The sequence below is a fragment of the Bombus terrestris genome, chromosome 11 (genome assembly GCF_910591885.1).
Source record: "Bombus terrestris chromosome 11, iyBomTerr1.2, whole genome shotgun sequence".
Taxonomy (NCBI): domain Eukaryota; kingdom Metazoa; phylum Arthropoda; class Insecta; order Hymenoptera; family Apidae; genus Bombus; species Bombus terrestris.
The window spans coordinates 1,992,343-2,018,179 of record NC_063279.1 but is presented as its reverse complement, the minus strand read 5'-3'; the positions used below and the strand labels follow the sequence as shown (position 1 = coordinate 2,018,179).

The window sequence follows — 25,837 nt, the reverse complement described above, 5'->3', positions numbered from 1 at the left end:
CCGCGAGTTACGACGTCGCTTTTCGATTAACGCCGGATGCGAAACGTTCGCGTGAAAATTCACGTCCGCCCGACGACGAATATCAAAGTTGCAGAAACGCTTTCTCCAAACGCTTTTCCAGCGGATCGAGCCGCGCACCAGCCACTTTTCCACGAAACCAGAGTTTACGACGCAGTCGGACTTTAAACGTCGAAACGTTCGTATCGCGCGAACCATCGTTCATCGTACATCGTTCAACGCGTTTCCAATAAGAAACCATCGCGCCGACGTTGCACGGCCAATCGTCTGTAATTCCACCCACGTGCCTGCGTCTGTCCTACGGTCCATTCATCAAACCGCACGAGTACTTAAGTTTCGCTCGTAACCGGGGAAAGATAGACGCGGTTGCGTCTCCGCGCGACGTGCAAACGATCCTATATGAATACGTACGTGGCCGCACATAAGCAGCCCTTATCCCATATAAGACGAGCCTGGCAGCACTCGAGAAGGAAAACTCGAGATAGCAGCTCGATATAAAACGATCCGGCCCAGCGTTTATTTATCGCTGCCGCGGAGTATGCGTTCTACAGAGCGATTCCAACGAAATCGACCAACACCGATTACCGTTCGTGGTTTACGAGATACGAAACGAGAAGGAAACGTCGCGAAAAGAACGAGTCGTGCCACGCGGCGCCCAAAGAGAAACGATTCGTATCGTAATCCGAGTTCGCGTAATCCACGGACCACCTATCGATCGTTTCTCCATCGTCGCGGACAATACGAGTTTGCGTTTACACGAGCAAGTTGGACGCGAAATGAAATAATATTTTCAGAGTTTCGTCGAGACGTAATCGTCTTTTGTATTCGATAAAGTAGATGATCGGAGATGAATCGCGAACCACTAACCTTCTGCTTCTTTTGGAATATCGGAAAGACGAGAAAATCGAACGCCTTCTATGAATCACCGTGTACGAGCGCGGTAACGCGCACACATTCGCACCTTTATCTTTAGCGTCACGAGCACGATGATTTTATCCGGCTTGCACGATCGAGCCTTGATTTACGAGTTCCTGCCTCTCGATTGTTACTGGTGAGGAACTTGGCCTGTCACGCGATTATGTATTTCTACGGGAAAGCTGCTGTTAAACGATATCGATCCGTGACAAAGGTCGCACCGTGGTCGATCCGCTGATTCTCGTCGGTGAGTATTAATTTGCATTCTGCGAAACTCGTCTCGATCGCGACGTAAAAACGCAGTCAGATAATTGGAACGCTTTATTGCAAAAGTCCGTGACCCGAATGATAATCGAGCATAGAATAGGTTACTCTGGTTTCTCACGACGATCGTTTTATTCCTAACGCCCCCGATTTACGCTCAATCGCGCTCCAAGGATGAAGCGTCTAATCCGCATGCATCGCCGTTCCGAGCGTCGATCGGCGCGCTAGATCGTTGCACCGAGTAGAAAGCGATAATTTACGCCGATCGACTGTTCAAACGGAGAAGAAAGCTATCGGTTAAATCATTTGCATCGTGGCCCTACTTAAGGGGCCGTTTGAAGGCATCAGTAAGATGCAGTAAATGACATCCGAATTGTTCATGGAGTTTATCGAAAATGTACTGTCCAAAACGATTGGCAGACGATGTTACCTCGCAAACGTCGTATCATACGTTCTTTATAACAGAGGGAAAAAGTAGAAATCATTTATTTAAAAAAGATTATTTAGTTTAAAATGGAAATTAAACGATATTGTTTCTCGTGGAATTCTTTAAAATGGTCGATACGTAATGGCACATCGGAAATATGGCATTTAAAGAACGTTCCTCTTCGAGTACGTTTAGTTAAAGCGTGCGACGCATCGCTTTAGTTTACATCGTAAAATTTGGATATTTTTTAAATTTGAATTTGTTAAGTTTCCTTAAGATCGACGGTACTTACTCATAGTGGCGGTTGAAAAGATTTTCACAACAAACGTAAGGCTTGTTTAGAAAATAATAAACCGATATAGGCGAGATGCCGACAAACGGGTCAAACGCGATCTCTCGCATCTGAAAAGTACTTTGCGACTGAAATAAAAAGCAGTCGCAGCGCGCGTAACAATCCGCGCTTGGATGCGAATGAATTAAGAATCGCGTTTGCCTAGCCGGTGAAACACGATCAAACGTTTTCAGCTGGCAACGAGGCAAAGCGAAACAACGTGTACGTCCGCTTTTCGTTCGTGCCACGAGTTTTCGAAACTCGCAGCGAAAGAACGTACACCGAGTACGCTCCGATCGAGTCTGATCTCGCGTTGCGATCTCACGAGGCAACTAGGCGAACGACTTCAATTTCAAAAAGATAGAGGCGCGCCGGACGATCGAGGCCGTAGATCGCAGGAACGTGTCATTTACGAACGCGATCGCTGCAACTCGCACGCGTTAGCCCCAATAACGATCAGGTATCGAGCAAACGATAGATAATTGGCGAGATGGAGTATCGAAAAATGGGAAAAGAAAGGTAAAAGGCCGAAGGTAGAAGGTATGCGCGTCGATTAATTTACGCGTTGGTATCTTCGGCCGTGATCGAGATCCAGAGAGTAAGGTAAATCTGGAGTGGACGCGAGGAAGCTGATGCAACGCGCTGCTGAAACGCATTGTTCGCAGGAGGAACGCGCGCGCGTAACATCGACGCTCGGCCCCGCGATAGAAACAAAAGTAGAAGGCGGAGGCAAGCGGGGCGGCGCGGCGTGTGTACGAGGAAAGCCGACCGACCACATGAATGAAGCTTCCATTCATGCGTGCCTCTAACCCCTTCCTACAACCCCCTCGCACCGTCTATGGGATCTTGTCGGCTACCGACGACACGACTATGCGACATACGCACGAACCTACATACACAGAAACACGTTGGAAGCGCACACGCGCGCAAAACGAAGCGCCGCGGCACACGTGATCGCCATTGTTGATCGCGAGGAAGAACCGGCAGCGCCAGCCAGCCGCGTTATTCCCGGCTTTTTTGCGATAACCGGCACACTGATAGCATACTCGTTCCCGTCTAAGTGGTACCCTCCAGAGTCTCTATACCGGCACCAAGCTCATTCATTCGTTCGGTCACGTAACCGAGATTAGGTGTGTTTAGCGCCGATGTTTTCAACGGCCAGCGTCCACTAACGAACGGTACGCTTTCCACCATCTCCGCTCCGCCGTGAATTACGGGTCAGTGCAGGTGTTTTTTGCCAAGTTCGCGTGGACCATGTGTCTCGTTTTGGGCTTGCCAAACATGGTTGCGGAGTATGCTGTTGAGACAGGTTCGTTTGGTGCCTTCATTCACTTGTTTACGACGAAGGCAGAGTAAAAAGTTCCAAGAACATGCTCTCTTCCCCTCGATCTATGGTACATCGGAGATAACGTCCAAGAGTCGATTCCTCGCACGAAAAGCATCCTAAACACATTGGCGTCGCTTGCTTTATTCCGAGCTGCGCGATTCCTTCCACCGGAGAATCCGTCGTACGAGAAGAGACCTCAGCAACTAGGCAAACTCGATAAGCGATCCTCCGTTTGCTCGTTCGTTTTCGCTAAAATGTCACGCTGACCTATCTATGGTAACGCGCTTTGCGCTTTCGTATTCGCTCGAGGGACATCGGGTGGACCGCAAATGCGTCAGAATAACAAAGAAACGGCGCAGCCAGTAAACGAGGATGCAAATGTACGAGAAATATACGAGGAATATAACGAATTAACGCAGTCACTTTGGAACGTACGGAGTAGCTTAACGAGTGGCGACCAACATCGACCAGTTCCTGAGAAGTCGAGGCAGAAGAGCGTACGACTGTTGTCTCATTCATCGGCGACGAGGAAGAAGACTCTTGTCCCATTCATCGTAGTCCCGTCACGCTTGACGGGGACCTAGGTTAGCTGGATTTTAAGCACGCAAGCGGTAAGAACGGAAGAAAACAGCGGCTAGAAGGGACTGGCGGTGCACCGATGGCAGACGAAGAACGCGTTTCTTCTTCCTCGTCGAAAGAGTAACAAGAATGTCATAAGCGGCGGACGAAGAAGAGCCGGTCGATCCGTCTCTTTCTATTCTGCGTAACGAGCGCCAACCACAATTACAGTACTAATGGAAGTCTGCCCTTTATATGGTAAAATAAAATTACCGCTAATAACGTCGAATTAAAATATCATCGAACAACCGACCCGTGGTATTAACCTTCTTTCTTTCTTTTCTCTTCTTTTCTTTCGTCCTTTCTTTTACTTTTCATCGACGCGGAGAAACGCGACGCGATATTACCTTGCGATCGATTTTCTTGCGGAGCTGACCAAGTCGCATTTTGAAAGCAAACAGGGAACGTTGTTTGCGTTTTAACGCTAGAACTACCGCAACAGTCAAATTGACTGGTTCTACGATTTTATTTTTAAATTCCTACTATGTCTTTTTTCGCAATGTGATGACTTTCGCAACGATAGCTAAAAGAATAATGTAATGAATTTTATTTTGTTCAAACTGTATTCAAACTGAAAATGATTTTGCATCGAGGCTACTTATACCAATGCCACTCAAAATGACTGGTACTTGTCAAAATGTGAAAAGGTGCTGCGATCCGTTTATCGAACCCCAATTAACCAGCTTCCTCGTTTTCTACAACTTGCCACGCGTTTTTAAAATTTTTACATCATTCGATATGACGATATCAGTTATCAGGAAAATTCCCGCTAGATGCTGACGCTAGAAATACCACGCCAGTGAAAATGACTGGTTCTACGATTTTATAAATGTGTCGACCCTCGTTTAGGGATCCTAGATGGATTGATAATACCAAGGATGTAATACATAACATGGAATTGCTTCTGTAAGAAAGTAATAAATCGATAAATACAAAAATATTCTATTATTACGTATCTTTTAAAGTCATTTCGACCGGTCTTGGTAGAAATAGCTTCGCGTTAACTATCGGTAATTCTAGTGTTAAAAATTACATTCCCTCGGTTATACGTCGTAAACTCTGCGTTATTTGTCGCTTTCATTTTATCCAGGTACAGTCAACTTTGTACATCCTTTTGCTACGAGGCTTCTCCAGCGTCTACCATTTTTTCTTTACGCTTAACTTTCCATTTTGTCGTTCAGCAACCTACTAAATGCAAGAAAACGAGCGATTCATTTTCACCGTCTCTCCTACGTATTCCACGTATCGCACTTGCAAATGGCTTACGGAGTGAAATAAATCTTCGCGCGTTCAAATCGATTAGCTACCGACGTTTCGTTCGACCAATCTATCGGTTGCTCTATTCGTTGCTCGCTCCGATTATTCCTTTTCGCGGTTCGATAAAAATTACTATACCTCGAATCAATCGCAATTCGATTTAATTCGAATCAATTACAAAAGCAATATCACTACCATCGAAAGAGTTTCCAGGTTCGTTTTCTCGCGCCTGTTTCGTTTAATCGTACCGCTATCCCCGGCGTAACTGCACCGATCATTTGCAATTTCACACTCGTGAATATTATTACGCTCGTCTCGCGCGCGCCTGTACCACGAACCGACGTTTTCCTCCACCGAGAATAACCGTTTGTAATCGAAAACTATAAAGCAACGTGGAAATTACAGCGATGCGAATAGTCGCGCATAACGCAATCGACGCGTAAAACATAAACATCGCGAATGAAATATCCGGATTCGCGGGTAGATGCGTAGCGGCACACGAGCTAGACGACAATTCGAATCATGTCGCTGTTTTGCCTCGGAGTATCAACATCCTTAGAACGTACGTAATGCAATGATAAATAAACACCGGGTGAAACAATGTCGCCGCTACGTGCAACAAAGTGGAATTTAAATTTTCCGATACTCCCCCGACCTGTATAAACAAACGAACGCGATCGTAAGGTGACCAGTTTTCCAGTCTCAGTCTCGAGCGATTTAAATGGCGATTTTAATTTTAAAGGGGTGTTCTGAATTAGGATGTTCTAAAACAGCGTTTTCTTTGTGATTTTTTTTTTAAGGGAAAGAAAGAAACGAAGTTATTGAATTTTGAGGTGTGGTTTTATATATATTTAACGAATACAAAAGAATTTTTTTTAAAGTAAAAAAGAGGATTTCTAAGCCTATTTCATGGACGTGTTGTCGCTGCAGGGCGGGAAAGATCCACCTCGTAATTCTTGACTGAAAGAAAAAACCAAAAAAGGATTAAATTATTATATATCTTTCTTCTGGGTGAACTAAACAACGGCAGAAAAACAGTTTATTTAAATAATTGTTATAGCACCTTAAAGTTTATTTTTTTTTTAAGACACATTTCTTTTTTAAACTTACCAAAATTTTTAATTTCACGTGTTTCTCTGCCGTTGTTTAGTTCACCCGGAAGAAGAATATATAATAATTTAATCCTTTTTTTTTTTTCTCTTTTACTCAAGAATTACGAGGTGGATCTTTCCCGTCGATTGAAAACCGCAGCCCGTGAAATATGCTTAGAAATCTGTTATAATTTTTCCTTTTACTTTAAAAGAAATCTTTTGTATTCGTTAAATATATATAAAACCATACCTCAAAATCCAATAACTTCGTCTCTTTCTTTCCATTCCAAAAAGAATCACAAGAAAATGCTGTTCTAGAACATTCTAATTCAGGACACCCTCTTAATAGACGAATACACAGTCTTAGCGAATCAATTAGTACATTCTCTGTATCTATTATTTTAAAATATATTTGACTGTTTTCCATATCGAGGTATCTCGTCGTTTAAACCACACGACCAACCATCCTCTACAGATGTTACGACGTTAAAAGCGAGCTGTGTAAATGCAGGAAAACTTCTTTTACCGAGGGTACGACAAAGATTTTACAAGGCGGTCCGCGTTCGCCGCTTAAATAAAGATCGTAAATAAAGAAGTTAACTCGTAATAACGCGCGATCATTGAGCAACGCGTAATTTATCAGGGCCAATTACATCGTGGCGTTCCATCCCCACGGACACCTTCCGAGCGGTCGAGTTTCGAAAGCGATCGATTGGACGTAAAGGCCGCGACACCGTACGCGATTTATCGATTTGGATCGCGAGACGTTCGTTGGACCAGGTTCGGGACCAAACCCGACGCTGATTCGGCCTTCCTCGTTAACTCATATTTATACCGGTGATATTTAATTGATCGCGAGGATCTCTCAATGCCATTGTGGTCGCCTTTGAATGGAACATCGCGATCCAGATAAGCCCACGCGGCCAACTCGCCGTATCCCCGCGTCTGCTAAATGCTGGCCGTGTGCGAGTAACAACGATGAAAATGGCTGACCGGCGAGCAACTAGTAGAGTTATTAATCACAAACCGGACGGTGATTATTTCTCTTGGAATAAATACAAGAACGTTAAGAAGGTACTGTTGCGGCGCGGCTAGGTACGGCGGCGGATAACGCGGCTGAGAAACGCGTGTCCGCGATACCGCGCTATACGCACAGCCAGTTTTATCGCGCGTATCTATGAACGAATTAACGATCGAACCAGCGATTTGCCGATTTTCGATCGACGGTGAACTCGGTGGATCGCGAGGCTGATAACGCTTCCACGACCAAAGCATAGCGATTATACGATCGGGTTCTACGACTCGTATAAAATCTGCCGTATAATTTATAGCGTTTACCTTGTTCGTGGAACGTGACAAATATTAATCGATCTAAATTTTTCGCCAGCGTGCAAACTCCTTGACCGGTTTCGACGCGTGAATCTAGAAAGCTGCCGCGGTTTCTCTGCGAATACCGTGATTATCGAAATCCTCGGCGAAGATCGTCATGGAAAAATAGGACAAATGATACAGCCAAATTGGAAACATCTATCGACTAATCGTTCGACGTATCGTAAATTGAAAAGAACACGATGTGAAAATATTCCCTTGGATACCGTTTCGCAATCGTTTCGCAGGAAGAAAGGACGAATCGAGCGAGCGAATACGCCTGGAAATCCGTAGATCTGTAGCCGTGAATGTGACGTTTAAATAATCGTTTCGCACGTCCCAAGAGCCGATCGGACCCTATAATCATCGAGGCTTCGCTTTAAACAATCTGCAGTTGCTCAGGTGCGTATGTATAGCAGAGACCCGGAGGATGCAATCAATCCTCGTTTATACTTTATACGCACGCTTCACCAGCTGGAATCCAGCATCGTTTTAAGAAAGCTATCATAAATTATTGCGTGCTCGGACGTGTCCCATATGGCATCGTAAGTTTCCAGGCATCGTCGAGAGCATCGGAACGATGCCGTGGCAATTCTCCGCGATTCCGAGTCATCGCGAACCTGCAATAATAACCGTTTACCCACGCACCGGAATTAGAATATATCCGGCTGATAATTTATGGCGAAATTATGCGCGTTATTATGTATGTCAAGAAGACAAGGGAACGAGCACGTACACGCTCGTTTATCGTCGATCGAGCGCACACGTACATCGTTTTTCCTCTCGATGACACACGACCACCGATAAAAAATAACTCGAGAGATCGTAGTCGCGACTCGGACGACCACGACGACCGTGCAAAATGAAAAAAAAAAAAAAGAAACAGAAGGAAGATCGTGTTCGACGTACGCGCGAGATGGGATCTTCTGCGAGAATTCTATCAGAAATATCATTTTACGTAAAGATGAAGCAATCGGCAGTTCAATGAAATAAAAAGCGATGTAGATATAATGAAAAAATATATATAACTTTCGCGTGATGCCGTCTCTTTTCTTTTCTTTTTCCTTTCGCAGCTTCCTTTTTTTCGGTAACTGTCTCGGTCATCCGGTAGTTCTCGCACCTTCTTTTCCTCTCTCAACGTATCCTCGCACGCATTCGCACGTTGCTCGCTCGATATTTCCTCCGGCATGCATGATACGTATCTTCGATCTCCGAAGACGCATCGATAAAATCGTCATCGCAGCCGAAAGGTTTCGCTAACGTCGTCGTCCTTCGCTGTCTTCTATTCGCGTTATTTTATACCCGTCGTCTTGTTCAACCTTCGATAACTTTGTGTTTTAAAGGTTTCAAGATAAATACAGGAAATGCAATGTCTGTGGCACGTTTGCGTCGCGTTTGTTTCAGTTTCTGTCGCGAAAAGGACGCGACAGCAGAGTCACCCGTGTCGGTTTTTAGAATACGCAGTTCATACGGTTCGTATTTTGTCTCTTTGTCTCGTCGTACGTTAACGCTTTACCGACCGATAGCCGATTAATCGGTTTTTTGTTATCGACGCTTACCGATCGATAGCCTGTTAATCGGCTTTTTGTCGCCGACGATCTTTCTCGTTGTTTGAGCAGTAATTTCTTATTTGGTACTAAGGTACCTTGCTCAGTTGCGTCAGTTGAGTTGTTTTATAAGCTGCCACGGTTTTGTACCAATTTGAAAAACGTACCGTTCGCGATGAACGAAAAGAATGGTATTGGAGAGTCTAAACCGAAACAGAGCCGGCGCCAGGGAGAATCTGCGACTGGGATGTCGGTACAGCGTTAAATTACTTTCAAGTTCTCTTAGTTTGAAGTAGACCACGCGACTGGTAGAAAATACGACGCGTTCTATCGCTCGTTAACCAATGGCAAATTGATGGTAGAAAATGCAACGACGATTGAGTTTGGGATTTTTTAGTTGTCTTATCGAAGCACAAAAGACGAGAGGATGAAAGAAGAGACGAGGTGGAATTAGGCGCACGAAAGCGGATCTCCTTACGGAATATCGGGCCATTCTTCGCGTGAGATCGGTCGTAGGGAAACCGAAAACGTGGCATCGCAGACGTATCGGGAACGTGGAGACGGTTAAACCGCGCGTTATTATTATTTCCTCGAGTTTTACCAGAATCGAGGGCATAATGACCGGTTGTAAAATTTAACAAGCACCTTATAAAGCACACTCGTCGGCCGGTGTTCCTCGCTGTACGTAAAATTACAATCGTATCGTGTATCGTGTTTCGAGATTCTGCTGTTCAACGTACACATCCGACACCGCCGAACTTGTACCATTCGAGCTGTTGAAGAGGAACCGAAAAAGGAAGATGGCCTAAGAAGCGAAAAGGAGGAGAAAATATCGAAGGAAAATTCGTAACGGCGTGGCGATCTCGTCGTTGCTGCGGACATCCCGGTTATCCGCGACAAAGCGTCGCGCGTTCACGGCCGTCCACCATCTGCCTCGATGGTTTCATCGATCGCGATAAACTGTCGAAAAGAATGACAAGGCTGGCCAGAACAGTTGGCGAAAAGATGGCGAATAAGCAAGGTTGCCGCGATGAGCGCCATCGTTTCTTTTCCTTCGAAATGACTTCATCCACGGACCATTCCAAGGATTTCGTTCGTGCAAGGAAACAAAAAGCAGGTAGCAGTCGCGTCATGGAATGCGCGGGAAGGTCGAAATAATAGCCGGTACCGCGGCAGTCTGAGTAAAGCGGAGCTGATTACGAGGATAGCTCGATGAACTCGCGACCGCGCCATCCTCCGCCAGCGATCCGACGATGAGAGATCCGCGCTGCCGCTGACTAATAACGCGATTCTGTATCGCGTTAAATTCCAGCCGGTTATTTCTGCCGGTTTACGGGCCTCCTTCCGGGGATATCGCGATAGCTCGGCGATTAATTGCGCCTCGTTCCACGCCGCTCTCCGGCTCCAAGTAAATAAACCCGATCTTGACCTTTCGACGAGCCTGGAATTTCTTTGTGACTCTCCGCGCAGCCCCGCTAAATAAACCAAAGCGAAACAAACGGACGCACATTCCTTCTTTTTAAATATACCTCCGGATGGATCGGACCTTGCTTGGGTGTTCTCGTCGGGGTTAGCTTCGCAAATTATACAGCTTGTATCAGGAATCACGCTCCGGGCTCTTGACAAGAGTTACGCCAGCTATTCGCCAGTCAAACTGATCCACTCTGTTTCCTCTCCAAGTACCATATTCTCGATATGCTACGACCTGTATGTTTGTTAGCGTCGCCAACGATAATCAGGCCAGAAGTTGTTTCGACGACGCTAACAGCTTGTATCGAGCTACAGAAAATATATGGATTGGCGACTAGGTGTTTGCGTATTTTAAATGAAAAGGAAAATTCAACATTTTTGCTTAAAAATATAACTTTATTTAATTAGATATTGACCTTTTGCCATCTTTCTAGCAGTGTCGTAATTCCATGTTCGTGAAACTTCTGATCTTTGCCAGAAAACTGAATAAAATGTGATTTTACATGGTCAGCGTCATTAAAAATTTTACCATTCAAGGACTTCCGCATGGAACGAAATAAATGGTAATCTGAAGGCGCTATCTGGTGGATTTGACAACACATCCCAACTTAATTGCGATAATTTTTGGCGAGTGACAAAGACGTGTAGGGCTTTGCATTGTCATGCTGGAAACAACACCCTTACGATTTCCCAATTCTCGCCGCCTTTCTTCAACTACATCGCTCAGTTTGGCGAGTTTTTGGACTTACACGTTCGACTTAATCGTTCGGTTTCTTGGCAAAAGCTCAAAGTACAGAATTCCTTTATAATCCCACCAAACAGCATAATCTTTTTTCGGTGAATCACAGCTTTTGGTGTCGTCTGGGCTGGTTCATCTCGCGTCACCCACGATCTTTTCCGATTAACTTCGTTATAAACTATCCAATTTTCGTCGCCAGTAATCAGTCGACTCAGAAATGGATCAATATCGTTGCGTTTCAGAAGCGAATCGCAGATGCTAATGCGTTGCGTCAAATGAATTTCCTCGAGCTGACGACCCATAAATCGAGTCTCTTCACATGGCCAAGCTGTTTTAATTTTTCTTCCATGCATATATGCGATACATCGAGCTTCTCTGCAATCTCACGCGTTGTGCTATGACGATCTGAATCGATGATGGCCTTGATATGGGTCTCGTCAACTTCGACCGGGCGGCCAGATCATTTTTCTGAGCATTTGTCAATGAAAAATCAGCAGAGCGAAATTTGCCAAAGCAATTTTCACACTGCCTTTCTCGCAACGCTTCATTTTCATATACGGCACATAACTTCTTGCGTGTTTGCGATGCGTTCTTGCCTTTTCGCAAATAATATTAGGTTGTTACTGTTGAAAAGTGTCTTCTTTTACACAGACGTCTTTTACAACTTCGCATCTTTATACAAACGTGAATATCTATAATCTATCGAACGTTGTTATCTTTATCTTGATAGAAGAAAATGGATCGTACGTAATTGGATAAAATAATATAAAACGAAAAATCTTGTGCATCCATTATTTCCTTATAAAACGGAAGAAACTTTTCGGACGACCTAATACGATAAAACACGTCTGAAATGCGCGCCTTATTCTTCCATTTTTAAATTGGGATAAAAACGAAACTAAATATCTAATCGATACAATTTTTTTACTAAATTGTAATGTCGTGGACGAGGGGGGCCTGGGGGCGTCGTGCGGATTGTAAACAAGCGGTTGCTGAGCATGTGCGTAGCGAGGCTAAGACAAGAGTTTGCTAAGGGACGATAAACGAATTAACAGCAGTATGAATTGAGAAATCAGAGAGTGCGGATTGCGTTGTCGAGATAGAGTCGTTGGCGTTGTTAAGAGAGAGTTGAATTTGACGAGAATTGTTAATTAATTATCTAGTCGTTTTAATTATTATACGTTTGTTGCAATTAGTTCGCGTTTAATAGCCATTGTTTTCTGTTTAATCAACATCTGTTTAATCCATTTATCGTTATTAAACTGATCATAATAGTTTACGATACTACAAAATTAAAGCTGGAAGCCCAAACAATAAGAAAACGATATAGGCTAGGTGCTTCGAACACGTCGACAAAACAAAAGAATAATGATAAGACCGCCTATTGACAAAATCCGCGATCGCTTAGTCGCCAAGCAATACAATGCCGAACCGAATTGAACCGTCGAACGAAAAGCTTGGAGATTCCGTATCTCGTCGATCTCGATTTTCCTAAAATCTACCGAAGCTTTTACCTCTTAAATTTCCGTAACACGCAATTTATCTAAAACGTGCCTCGGCTGTGCGATAAATCAAGTACCGGTGCTTGCTATGTGCATTAATTAATCGGCCGACCGAACATAGTAAAACGATCGTCCGATATAAACATCAAACTACGAGCGTAATCGCGTTCACGTTCTACGTAAAAGTGATGTTTTAGAAAGTCAAGGAACGAGCGGCTGATAAAACTGGACGTCGGAAATGCGGACGTTGGGTCGGTAGTTTGTAGCAAATCGGAGCATCGAAAATTCATTCGCTACAGATAGTAACTTACGAGGATCGAGATACCGTTATAGAAAAGATCGTTATCCTGCCGGTAAATCTAGAGATCTCGTCGTTCGCGGTCGCCACGAACAACGATTCCACTTTTATTCCTTGTAAACGATAGCTTTTAAGAAACGGTAAAATATGCATCTCGCGTTATCGATGAAATTCAGAAGAGGCCGAAGAGGAAGACGATAATTTGGTTAAAAGTGGAACATCGGTAGCGTTCCTTTCAACGAGGCAACAAAGATCGAGATAAGGACGCGAGCAGATCGTTATCTTCGTATTAAATCCAGAGATCTGGTCCTCCGGGGTCGCAAGGAACAACGGCACAATTTTAGTCGCGCGTAAGAGCCAGCTTTTAAGAAGTCGACGAATATATATCTCGCGTTTACGAATAAAATCGACGCAAAGAAGTGGATAATTTGCACGAAATTGGAACTCGCAAGGTATTCTCCGGCAGCGAGTTTGCGAGGATCAAGATAACACCGTGGAGAGATCATTATCGTGCCGCTCAATCCGGAGAGCTCATCTGCAGCGGTTGCAGCAACTAGCCGAGCGCGACTTTGCTTCGCGTTTTGCTCCTTCGATATATCTGCCTTATTATTGCAAAGCGACGTTGCAAAGATACGGCGATAATTTTCCAATTAATTGCCAACTGCTCCCCCCGAAATACGAGGAGTTTTCGCCGCAACAACGAGCCACCTTAATCTTGACTGTTCCGTGGAAAATTTTATACGAATCAGAAGGAATATTTGTACGAGAAATACGTTTAGTAGGTCCGTTAAATCTCGCTTCCAACGTTTCGCAATTTTAAAGATCTCGATGCATCTTCTTCTTACGTACGGCCAAATATCCACGTGGCAACGTGCATCTCGATGATTCGCTAAGAAAAATGTCCAACGTTGCTTGTACACGGACTAGTTGTAAAAAGGAAATTTTGTTGCAAAAAGTACGACCGCTTTGTGTTCCAAAAACTAATAAATAAAAAAACAAAATGCGATCGTTACGCGCGATGAATCGCAATTTTCCAAACGACGGCTTGTTTTTGCGGTGACGCGCGAATTGCTACATTTGCACGGCTCGCTAATGGCCTTTTCCAGAGGCGGTAACATACGCTGGTCATTATTGTCATTCCGTTCACGATTATGAAAATATCCGATCCTTAGGCACTCATTGTGCCTATCGCGCTTGATGACATAATAGCACTCTCGCTGTCCCGATCGAATGCTCGCTACCAATAATAAGAAATGTCTTTATTCGTTGCAAACGTGCAGCGACATTGCCTTTCGATAATCGATCTTTACCAGATTCGACGAAATTTAACGATCGGAATGCTCGAAACCGGTTGCTAGAGTAAACGACTGGCAATTTGCTTGAAATTTGACTAATCTAGTAGTTACGATCGCGGAGTTGCACGTATATTAGGTAGTTAAACTTTGTTTCGACATATCCGAGTTACTTCGAGTTATAAATCGAACAAAGTTATCCGTCTTGTGTGGTCTACGAAATTCGTATAATGATGATATATCGTCTCTTTTATCCCAAAGCTACGAACATATTTACATTCTTATGTTTTCCGGTAAAGTAGTAGGCTGGCAATGGACGTTTCCTATTCTTCTTCTTACCGTGCAAATTAAAACGACGAACATGGTAAAACGAACGTATATAATATAACAACGACGAGAACATTAACGAGAAACTTGATTCGTCATCTCCACGATCGTTCGATTATTTTACGTACGATCGGAAATTTGTACGATCCGTGAAATCGCACGTTCGCGATATTACCTAATCACTGTATTAGAAATCTGTATATTAAACGTATACACGTATGTTACGTGCAAATTTAATTTGGTAGAAATGCGTAAAGATAGATCGTTGATTACGAAAGTACGAGAATACGGGCAAATTACAAAATGCCGAATTCGATTCCGATCGCACAGGGTTGATAAACTTTGGAATTTTTCCAGTATGCATACATGGCGGAAGTTAACACCGGCAGCAATTTGAACGCGGCCAAGAAAAATGCGATGATGTCAGCGTATCAACACACCTGGAGAAGGATGTGCAACGATATCAAGAAACGACTCACCATCGGATAGGAATCCATAACGGGCCTGGTTCTGGGATCGCTTTTCTCACTTTGTCAATCTATCGACCCTTTGCCGTTTCTCCTCTAAAACAAAACTTTGGAACTTGTGGTCCTCGCGTAGCTAATCGGCGCGTATTTCGTATAACAGCGGAAACTTCAAGTCGTAGACAGCCACGCGGCACGTGCATGCACTAACGTAAAGGTTAGTTCGACAATTGGCACATATATCACACTTTCGGTGTTCCAAGCGTTTGTCTTCCTTCGTCGCTCGTCGTTTAACCCCCGATGACGTATAGCACGATTACGCGGACGCAGCAAGAGGTTCGCGTGGAAACGTTGCACAAAGTTCGAAGCGTGATGAGACACGGTGAGAATCTGTCACGAACGATGTTCGAAACCGCGTGTCGGTCGATGGATAACGACGTGCGCGCGCGTCGACGATCGTATTCAAGTGTCACGCGGGCAACGAGTTCATCGAGTCACTCAGTCGGACTCGGGGAAAATGTTTGCGGGCTTACCGGTGACGTCGGAAACGTCAGGCGAGAGCGCGGTGAGACGACGCCGGTGTCGGTGACGGGTCGCGGTAGCGCGCGTATTTTCGAAAACCCGAACACGCCACCGCGCCGTCGCGATTCGCGATAACGGAGAAACGAGAGAGGACGAACCTCGAACGACGCACTAGGGAGACAAGCGAGACAGCCAGCCCGTGCGCGCGTTCGAACCGATGCATCGCGGCAGTGCGATTCGAGCCGACTATTCGTCCGCGTTCGTTCGGCCTCGGCCAATCTCGGCCCCCTTCGGCGCGGCCGAGTCGCTGCGCGGGCGGCTCCGCCGAACGAGAACCGCTTGCGCTCGTCGCCGCGCCTCGGACATTTCCAACGCTCATTCGGATCTTTCTGTCAATGAATCGAGTCAACGTGACTACCAAGTACACCGGTTTCGCCAACATAACCGGGAAAAGAAATCGTTGCTTTCGTATTACGGATATACTCTATACGAGCAACGAATATCGATCGTTCGCGTTCTATTTGTTCGTTTGTTTTTTCAGTATGGATTATAACAAGTAAATGAAAAATATAGAATCCTGTCAAAATACAAACACTTTGCTTCGTCAAATTAGATTTAGATGCCAGTTGCGATAGCGTTGTAGCCATTCCAGAAATTTACTTTCTCGTATTTCAAATATAAAAAATGAACATTTCTCTTTCGTTTCGGGTTCAGTTCGACCGAAACCGGTCTACCGTTGACTCGTAATTTACGCGATACGAGTGGATAAGGCGAGCGCATAATTTTACCGCAGGGACGTGTTTATGATTTGTGAACGACACGAACGATGCGATTGGATGAGAAAATTTTCGGCAGTCGCGCGGCTATTGCTATATCAATGCGGCGTAAATACTTTGCGTTAAATAGCGGCGAATATAAACCAGCAGATGTAATAAATTGTTGCAGAAAATGTGTTAAACGAATCATGTTAGTGTTTCGATTCGAATTGGAGCGTGGCCTGCCAAGTGGATGAGGTAACGAGATTCGTATATTTGTAAAATTTTGCAATGCACAAACGTGTCAAGTGCTATTTGCCTTGCAAAATAGAAACCGATCCGTCATGGTTGAGAAATGTCGGATATCGTTTATCGTGCATCGATATCGACGCTAACTCGCTTTTATAAAAATCCCTACAACTATACAAACAACGAGTTTAGAGTTTCACGAACGAGATGTAGTTTATGCGGAGGTTTCCATATGCGATAAGCGTGCCACAACATATGCGGAAGCAAAACGCGTTACCGTGTCACAGTTCTTTCAACAACGGCTAAATCAGTTGATAAACGATAAGGGTTCAAGCATCTGCGAGTACTTTTACTCGACATTATGTACGTAACGCGATATCCGCGTTGGGCAAGTAGGAAAACTACAATATATGCGACTCTATTGCCCTGATTGTACGAACAGTCTAACGCGCCGTCATTTCTTTGCTCGAAGCAAATGCGATCGAGACGATCCAAAATATCGAAAAATTTCTTATCCGAGAGGACAAGACGATACTTTTTATTAAATGCTTCGATTATACGACTTTGATATGCCATGATACTTTGGTTATAACAGATCTTTGAAGTAACGATACGCGTGGTACAGTTACGAAGATGACGAAAGTAATTAAAACATCGATGAGAAAACGACGAAAACATCGTTAAAGTGTCCGTCAAGGATCATAGAAAAGTATAATGAAATTTAATCGACCAATATTTCATCGTACAGATTATGTTGTCCTAGAAGAATACGAATATAAATTTCCAATGAAAACAACTTACTACACTACGATACACTAACGCACGTGATCGAGTGCAAAGGTAATATGTAGCCTGAATCGCGCTCGTTCCAATCGTTAAACGGCATCTGGCACTTTACTCTAGTTTTGCATATCCGCTACAATTGCGCGTAGAGAAAGATCAACCTATCTGCGTGATTTACATTCCCTGGCTTTTGACCAAGTTTCCTCGCTATGATATTGTACTTGAATGATCCGTATATTAGATTTCATCTATCCATTCGAAGACGTAACAACGACGATCGAAGGACGATCGAAAAGCAAGAAATACATTGCAATTATCGATGCAACGTACTTTAAACGATCGATTAAAATCGTACGCTTTCTGTTACATCATGTTGTTACGAGTATAACGATTAGACGGTATGTGTGTGAAATAAATTAAAGTATCAGCTTCGAATAATTGCTAAGGAAGTTAATACCGACGTTTGCTCGAGTAGATAATGGTACGGAAAATGGGGGTAAAAATTGCAAAATCTTAAACGTTCTGTTCTCGATCTTGAACGCGAAAATTGGAATTATTACTTCCCGCGATGGCGACATAACGTTTCCAGATAACGTAGCAACTTGTAACAATGTCCTGACTAACGTGCGATCGATTCCTTTTCCAATGGTAAAACCGTGATTCAGGTAAAACCAGTTTCTTCCTATACTCTCGACGAATTCTAAATTCCTTGATCGTAGGACCACCGAGAGGTGGTCATTTCCGGGCGTATTACTTCTCGATTCCACGTTCTGTGTATTCAGGTACACGTACGCGTGTATCCGTACGTAATTACGTAAACCAGATGATACGAGCAGCGGTCACGGTTCACGATTGCAGTTACTTATACTGAAATGACTGAGGTAAGATGGAGTAAGTGCAGACTGTAATTCCGTCTGAAGTAAATGCGCCCACGCTGTCGCGCCAAAGAAGGTCAGAACCGAAGCACGGATTTGTCGTATTCGTTCATAGAACATTCAAACCAGCTTAATATACGAGCCGGCCACGGTTTACGTTCCCCTGTAAAACTTGTTCGTTAATGCTCTGAAAATGGTGCAATATTTTTGCTTAATAACGCAGTCACGGGACACTATGGTTCTCACAACTTCGACGCGGCTATTCGCTCGTAATGACCACTTTCTCGCCCTTCCTTCGCGCATAACCTTTTCCACCAACATAGATATCTTGTCCGTGGAAACGTTTAACATGATTCCTACACGACGCAAATTAACCAGGATAACGTACGATGTTGCGTGTTTTAAGGTGAACGTATCGAATTGCAACAAAACCAACATCTGCTTGGCAGTGTAACGTAAATTCGAAAATTCGCAAGACGCATCGACGATCCACTGTACGTAAACGAGCTTTGCAGAATTTTACAATGTCCTTACCACGCACGCCTTAATAAGCGGACGAAAAGGTAACAAAGGTCCTCGCGAAAAAGATCTCCCCCCCCACCTCGTTCTTCCGTCGCAAATTACGATCCATCGTCGATGAATACGGTTTATTCTTTTTTCTTTTTTTTTTTTTTTTTCAACGGCAGAAATATTCCACTGTAGGGAGCGCAATCTGTGGTGTCAATTAACGTACAAAACGGTAAGAAATATTTCTGTACACGGACGACCAGTTGCATGTATTTTTATAAAACACGAACGGAGGATCACGCGCAGCAAGCATATTCTCGCTCTTTTACGCCGGTAATATAGTTCTTGTTATTAAACCGTTACACAACCCGGCTCGTTCCTCTATACAAGATGTTAGAGAGGATGTTAGACGTCCTAATGTAGGGTAGTTTATCTCTCCATAGAAGGTATAGCCGTATTAGGAAAACCCTATTCGCGGACTATAATATTTCGTACGCAATTACGATTCAGACGTCAGCGACAAAGCTGAAACGCTGCAACAGTATCACTCGGTATGATTGTAAGATACGCTTATACCGTATTTAGCAGGCGGATGCTTTAACGCGAACATATTGCACTTTCGATATACACGCGTATACGTCTGTATCTGGCACTAACAGTCAACGTTATGAAATGGATTTATAATCGCGCTTCACGCGTTTCTCACTGTTACGCAATCGAGGTACGTTAGCTAATAAACTCTATGAAAATCAAGGTGTGTTTCGATCCTTCCAGCTAACTCGTCGACGAGACGGTTTTTTAAATATTTCATTTCGCGGGGAAACGGTGGAAAGTTCACGGGGACACGTTGCGCGTTCCTTGCGTCGCAAGTTGAAAGAAAGACGATTCAAAGAGCAGAAACACGTACTTTGAGACAAATACGGTGTTAAATATTAACGACGATGTTAATGGAATTCCTTCGATGTAAATATCATTATATTATAATATTCGATCGCGTTATAATATTATTTACTACGATACATGATTTTCAAACATTACGTAGTTTAATTAGAAAGAAACGTCTCTACCAAATAGCCAGGAAAAATTTGAATCGAACTCTTCTATTCGAAGTCTTAAATCGCTATGCCAATGAAATATTTAAATTAATCAACTTTTTCTAACAAAACAGGGGCTCCGCTTCATACTCGGGCATCGCATAAATAACTTTAATCTCATAAATCTGCACGAAGCTTTACACACGGATACGATACGAACAGCGTATATACGAGAAGAGAAGCAGTCGCACGGATGGAGGTCGTTTAAACCGAGTCGTAAGTGTTTGAACGAGCAGAAACCGGACGATAGTGTTGGTGTACGCGTAGAAACATGTACGCATAACCATGGAGACCGCGTGGGACCTGTTAGCCCCGCCCTATACCGACCAGATGTCATTACTCATTACGCGCTACGTCGTTGCGGGTTCCTCCTTCTTGATTAAAGGGCCAGAGAAAATCGTTCGATCGGACATCACCCCGTCTTTTTGCTTCTGTTTTTGCTGCGCGTTTCGCCTTGCTTCACAGGTGCGTGCTACGAATCAGCAGCGATCCCGAACTTATTGTTCGGAATTTTAATTAGTTCCCATATCTTGTCGTTGGAGAGAAATCTTTGGCATCGGTTCTTCTCTACCAAAATTTCTTGGAATCGTAATTCAGAACCACACCCCCAATTTTTACCGAGCAGAGGTAAGCCTCGAAGATTAATCGAACTTATCCGAAGTTGTTACGGACTGAACGGTTAACCGAGACGGTTGATACCTCGCGAGTCGATGTAATCGAGTTTTTCGTGCGCGAACGATACGATATCTAGCGGTAGAATCTATAAAAACGTTGATGCAGTTCGCGCATGCTGATCTGACACATAGTTCATGCAATGAAATAATATCGCAGAAAGCGATCGTTCGCGTCATTCCCCGTGGAGACATACGCGACTCTAGACGGAACGCGGTTACGTACACCTGCCAACGTAACGACCAGCAGGATTATTCACGTAATGTACCCAGCGGAGATACACGAGTCACACCTGTTGCTTGGTTCGATACACCGGGTGCTCTCTCGGTGTTCGTTCACCCGTGGCGTGCCAACGTTTCCCCTCTGACTCATTCATCCGTAAAAAACCTCCGAATTATCCACAACATTTCGACCGGACAAACTCGCTGGTAACCAAATTCACGAAACTTCATCCTTATGACAGTCTAACGTAGTCGAAGTAAGTACCCATATGCAAATATTCAAGCATAACAGCTTGAAATATTCCATTCTCTCTAATTTACAGTGCTATGTAATCTTAGCTGAATATTATGCATTACGTTGTTTCCGTTAACTCGTGTTCCCTTCCAATTTTCATACGTGATACGCTAGAACTTCGTTTACGGTGTAGATACGTCGATAGATAAAACAGTACCGATAATCAAATAGATCCGATAATATAAGTTCGATAACTATTCCCACCACGTGCTTTCATTACGGTAATTCCGATAATAGGAATTGGCATTCGCTCGTTCTGTATCCGAGATGCATGCAAATTATTCTGAACACAAAAAATGAACAATTCACTATGTTACACGATAAAAACTTAGCTATGAGTTCGTATATTTAAATGTGAACATTAACTTGCTCGTATAAACGATGCGTAAATTTTCTCCAATTACAGACGATTAGATTCCATTTTTTAATTCGGATTCGTAAAAATATGGATTCGCTTAATTCTTGCCTTTTATTCCTTTTTTTATTATATTCTTCTTCAAAAATAGATGAAAGAAGGAATTGCGTTTCAAGCATAAGCTGCAATAGGAGATAACGATATGCAAAGCGGAAAGCAAAATGCCGTTTGTTTCTAAAACAATCCCATGGTTCGCTATCGTTTCACGTCGAATAGTCACATCTACGGTGTACATAAATGACACTTGCGCGCACACAACGCTACGCAACGCAATGCAACGCATAGAGGCACGTTCGTGGAACACTGTAATACTGGTTCAGTACATTATATGTACATAGTAGGAGCCACGACCTGGGAGGCCTTTCAGATAATGCAGAAAGAAGAACAAAATGACGATCGAGGTTAAAGGAAGCCTGTCGAGCATATCTTATACAGATATGCATTATGCGTTGTTCGCATTAAACTTCTTGCAATATCTCGTACATGTGTGTGTTCGCTATTTCCATTGCTAACCTATTTAGCAATATCATGTAGCGATGCAATTTTCCTCTCTTGTTTTATACGATTTCAAATTTTCATGATTTATGACATAGCAGTTGCGGTAAGGAAACGTAATATGAACGAGAATCGCACGAATTTTCTAATAAAAATAAATAGAATTGCAAACTGAAGTAGCTCTGTATAGGTTAAGAACGGCTTTCAATTTATTCGAGGAATATCTTGGAAATCACTATGTACGATAGATTTATTACGCTATTCGTACCACAATAGTACTATATGTTCTTTTTGGCAATTCGAGAATGTATAGATCTTATAAATCTCTCTGTCCTCGAATCTCGTCGCAACACCCACGATCGACGTGACGATAAGTCACGCGTCTGTTAATTCCTTGAAATAGTTAGTCGTGTAAATCATCCACCGAATTTATCCATACGTTATATAAGACTAATCGGTTAGTTTAGAAAATGGACGACACGCAAATTTCGAGTTTGTAATTCTGTCGGTGACGAACTAGACGCGTAACCACTATCGTTATTATATCACCGTTACCTATACTATTATTCTCTGCTACGGTGGTACTTCGTTCTGAAGAAAATGTAACTATATCCATGCTTTGTGCCGTGGTTATTCATAACCTCATTAACCAACATTTGACAATAGACAAGACAGTGTTTCTATAATATAACCTAAGACAACAATTGCAATTGATTTATCTTCAAGATTCGGATTACAATCGAATATTGAACCATCCACAATTAATGTCCTTTACACCTTTACACCAATACATTTTGCACCTTTTTTGGATCCGAAAACGTTTCGAATGAACGATCGATGTCGCAGAGCTAGTTTCGGTATTAAAAATATCTTTCTACCTATTTAGGAACAGTATCGCGGCCAATCCAACCGAACGATCGCTAAATTGTTCTGACGTTTTGCTGTCTCTATGAATATGTACTTGGTATTTCGTGGAGGGACTTAGGGATAGCGATTTGCGTGGGATTGGAATGTTTGGGCGCGATCACGTTTTGCTGAAAACATACATATGTCTACGAATGTATATATGTACATACTATCTATTGCAGGCCGTCGACCTCTCTAGGAACTATTTAAACGTTGCTCGTATTTGCCACGACATTAATACCTAAATAATCGATCTATCGTACGTTACGTTCAAAATTCCCTCGCATCTAGATCGGTTCTACTCAATGTACATAGCGTGTACATACATACTAGTAAATATCTACGAGCACACGATTGTTTTCATAGATTAATTTACATCTAAAATTGCAAATTTATCGCGAAAGAAGTTAATTATCAACTGATCTTACTAGAGATCGTAACGCAACTGTTAGTAATTGTTACATGACTAAACGATTAGGAATAGAAAATGAGCGGAATGCTTAAATCAACCTTAGAATTATCTTACGAGTCCGATTTGCAAATCGGATTGTTTCAAGCGGCAAAAAAGAAAATAAGTTTACTATAAAACTGCAGTCGCAGTTATCGAATGTCATGTTTTATTTAATTTCTTATCGTTTCTATAAAAATTAAGGAATGTGCCGTATATCCTTAGATATATTAGATAGACAAAGTTTCGTTATAAACGATGGAAAGAGGACAAACTTTGTATACGCATATACAAATTTTCCGGTAAAGGATGATGCGAGTGAAATCACTTACGCATAAATCGTAAGTGAAACGCAATTACTCTCTGTTCCAGGAAACTTTGATCCTCGAAGAACGTAAAAGCATCACGACTGAGAACGCGGCGAGTCGTGATGCTGGCTTACTCTTTCACCTGTTATCAAGGAGACTTCATTCACCGCGATACGATGGCGCAACCTGAATGGTGCTGCCATTAAGTGGTTGCCTCGCTCAAGTAACCTCGCTTCCTTCAAATTGAATCCGCATTAATCCTAAGAGAATGCAATACATATTATTCATAACCCATCGGATACCCCGGTTCGATAATATATTTTAAGTTGGTTTTTTACTTAGATTCAAACTTATTTCCCAGCAAATATAATAAAGACTTCAAATTTTTGAAATAATTGTTAACCTAGAATCATACATCAGGTCACGATATTTGGAATTTATAATGTGACAATGTCAGGTAAAAGCGTAAAAAGTTGAACTCTTCGACACGTCGCTCGAAGACGACATGACAATACCTGCGACTTCAAAAATATTACAAGCGCTTCGAAGAATGTCCAACGATGCACACGCGATTCATTCTTTCTCTGTACGTGCTATTTTATTTTTCGAACGAGAACGATCGTCGGCCCAATATTTCCCTTCGCGAGGCGACAACTTCACCTCGACTGTCTCTCGTACGATAGACGTTAAGATCTGGCAGACAGTTCGACAAGTGCTCGCGTGCACGTATGCACGTATCATGGACACACACACAATGAAAGAACGAGAGAAAGAGAGTGCAGGGACCGTTTCACGAATCCGGCCGTACGAGTCCGTTGCAGCAAAGCCAGCCAGTTACTAGGCAGACACACTCCGGTCCAATGCAAATTTTCTCGACACCCGAGAGCACGGATCTGCTAGGCGTGTAGGCGAGAGATGTCCATCCTCTTACAGGACCAGTCTTCTACGTGTATGAGTATGAGACGCAAACTCGTTGGTAGTGGTGCCATAGGCGTCACCTAGAGTCCAACTCATGGTTCATTGGAGGAATACAAAAATAGCTTTGATTTCACTTATGGTTCCAACTACGTATTACATATTCAGTTTGTCGCACCTGCGAATGCACTTGTCGTAATTGCTATGCGAAAATGTGAAAATGTATTTACAATGATCGGAAAGGGAAGAGTCGAGATTATTTCAGAGATTATAATAGTCCGATCGAAATTAATCGATTGTTCAAAGATGTAACATCACTGTGCTGTTTAAGTATTCTTTCACTTTATTTATTAATTCTTTACGATATATATTTATTTTCTCTTAGGGTTGTTAAAACGAACTACGAACTCAAAATCGTTACAGTTGCTTTTTATTTCAGCTGCGCCCAGAGATATCTGAAACGTATAATAAAACTATACAAATTTGATAAAATCAAGATAATTTTGAACAATTCATTTATTTTTATTTCCTTTTGATACGAGATAGTCGAGAATTAAGTCTTGCAGAATAATATATTATTTATTTATCATGTGCAAATTATTATATAAAATATGCAATTCATTTTTACTAGGGTGCATACATCTGTAACACGTATGTAATTTTATAAAATCTGTTTATACTTATTTAAAGGATCATCACACGTGAGTGCATACATACGTAGTAACGTCGATCACGTAGTGACCTTATGGCCTATGGGGCAGCTAACAATAAGTCTGGAAATCCATGTACCTCGCGCATGGTGGCGCCCATGGTTGATACACAAGACCGGCACACATCGTAGTGGTTGATACACGGTGCCTATTGGGCGACTCTGTAGGTACATACGTACGACTCCGCAGGATCACGTGCAACTTTCCATATTGAGGAGTTTTATAGCTGCGTCTCGGTAGTAGGATAACCAGGGGCGCCTACACGCGTTCGACTTCGACCGCTTCGAACAGAAGTGGTCAATAAGACAAACATTCGCGAACGCGGGACTGCATTCGTGAAACGTGAATGCCGGGAGTACCATCGAAGAAAAGAGATGTTCTCTGCTCGCACGGTACAACGTCTTGTAGCCGT

General features: G+C 43.0%; 1 protein-coding gene and 2 long non-coding RNA genes across 3 annotated transcripts in view; 1 reads left to right on the top strand and 2 right to left on the bottom strand.

The window, feature by feature from the left end:
• Positions 1–19,682, bottom strand: part of LOC100646835 — a 94,110-nt gene extending 74,428 nt beyond the window's left edge. Inside the window, exon 1 of the mRNA XM_048410109.1 lies at positions 15,271–19,682. The gene's annotated coding sequence lies outside the window, so the exon portion shown is untranslated. The remainder of the gene's footprint in view (positions 1–15,270) is intronic.
• An 835-nt stretch (positions 19,683–20,517) lies between these two features.
• LOC110119723 lies at positions 20,518–24,195 on the top strand. The gene is made up of 2 exons (XR_002308218.2): positions 20,518–21,190; positions 23,865–24,195. It is a non-coding gene; the product is annotated as an uncharacterized LOC110119723 (long non-coding RNA).
• On the bottom strand, positions 23,621–25,830 carry LOC110119722. Its single transcript, XR_002308217.2, has 2 exons — positions 25,433–25,830; positions 23,621–25,170 (listed from the first exon to the last, which is right to left on the bottom strand). It is a non-coding gene; the product is annotated as an uncharacterized LOC110119722 (long non-coding RNA).
• Positions 25,831–25,837: the final 7 nt, after the last annotated feature.